The sequence below is a fragment of the Carlito syrichta genome, unplaced genomic scaffold (assembly GCF_000164805.1).
Source record: "Carlito syrichta isolate Samal-C Ts95f unplaced genomic scaffold, Tarsius_syrichta-2.0.1 Scaffold130743, whole genome shotgun sequence".
Classification (NCBI taxonomy): domain Eukaryota; kingdom Metazoa; phylum Chordata; class Mammalia; order Primates; family Tarsiidae; genus Carlito; species Carlito syrichta.
The window spans coordinates 2,543-4,074 of record NW_007074839.1 but is presented as its reverse complement, the minus strand read 5'-3'; positions in this window follow the sequence as shown (position 1 = coordinate 4,074).

Here is a 1,532-nt window from a genome sequence, read left to right as displayed (position 1 = left end):
GGGGGCGCCTGACCCAGCCCGGGAGTCCGAAGGGGCTTCCTGGAGGAAGGGCCCCCTGAGCGGAGACTTCGCTGATGGGTTAGTATTAGTCACTTCCTGAAAGGATCGTATCACACTGTTCCAACTTGCAACTCTGATTACTAAGGAAATAGAACATTGGCTGTGAGTTTATTGGTCTTCTATATTTCGTCTTCTGCGGAGCGCTTGCTCATATCCTCTGCCCATTTTTAAAAATGGGTTGTGTGCCTTTTTTTTATTACTATTAATTTGTAGGAGTACTCTATGGGTTCCGATTCTAATCCTTACTCAGTTACGTATATTGTGAATGTTTCCTCCCGGTTTGTACTTGGCCTTTGAAACTTTATTTAGTTATTTTTGCCTCAGAAGTTTTTTGTGTTTATTTTACACGGATGTATCAATCTGTTCCATCCTGACTTTTGTTTTTGGGTGTTGTTTTAAGAGCCAAGGTCAGAAGTATATCTTTTTTTTTCCAAAATGTATTTATTGTAAAGGTGAGGTCTCACCAAGTTGCCCAGGATGGTCTTGAACCAGTGGACTCAGGCAATACTCTCAGTCTCTGCCTCTCAAAGTGCTGGGCTTATAGGTGTATTATAGGCATGAGCCACCGCACCCAGCAGAAGTATAACTTTTTTTTTTTTTGAGTTGGAGTCTCACTCTGCCACCCAGACTAGAGTGCAGGGGCCGCTCCCGGCCACCGCAGCCTCGACCTGCTGGGCTCCGGCGATCCTTCCGCCTCAGCCTTCCAAGTAACTGGAACTACAGGCGCGCACTACGACTAATTTTTGATTTATTGTAGAGATGAGGTCTCGCCAAGTTGCCCAGGCTGGTCTCGAACCCGTGGGCTCAGGCGGTCCTCTCACCTTGGCCTCCCAAATTGCTAGGATTATAGGCATGAGCCACCGTGCCCAGCCTTATTTTATTTTTGTTGATCTCTGTATTTGTTTCTTCCCTCCATGTGGCTGACCATCTTCTCCCATCTTTTTTTTTTTTGTTGAATCAGAGTCTCACTCTGTCCCCCAGACTGGAGTGCAGTGGCACAATCACAGCTCACCGCAGCCTCGATCTCCTGGGCTCAAGCAATCCTCCTGCCTCAGCCTCCCCAGTAGCTGGGGTGCCACAGCGCTGTCTCCTGTTTTGATTTTGTAGAGGTGAGGCCTCGCCGTGTTGCCAAGGCTGGTCTTGAACTCAAATGATACCCGCCTCCTCTCCCCCAACCTGCCTCGGCCTCCCAAGGTGCTGAGATGAGCCACCCCACCAGGCTAATTTCCCCATTTTATAAGGTCGCCAGTCATATTGAAGTAGGGCCCATCCTAATGACCACATTTTGAACTTGTAAAGACCCTGTTTCCAAATAAGGTCACATTCTAAGGTCTCTGGGGTTAGGATTTCAGCATATCTTTTGGGGATCATCATTCGACCCACTACAATTCTCTGTTACGTTTTTCTTTTCTTTTCTTTTTTGAGTTGGAGTCTCACTCTGTCGCCCAGACTGGAGTGCAGTGGCCGCTCCC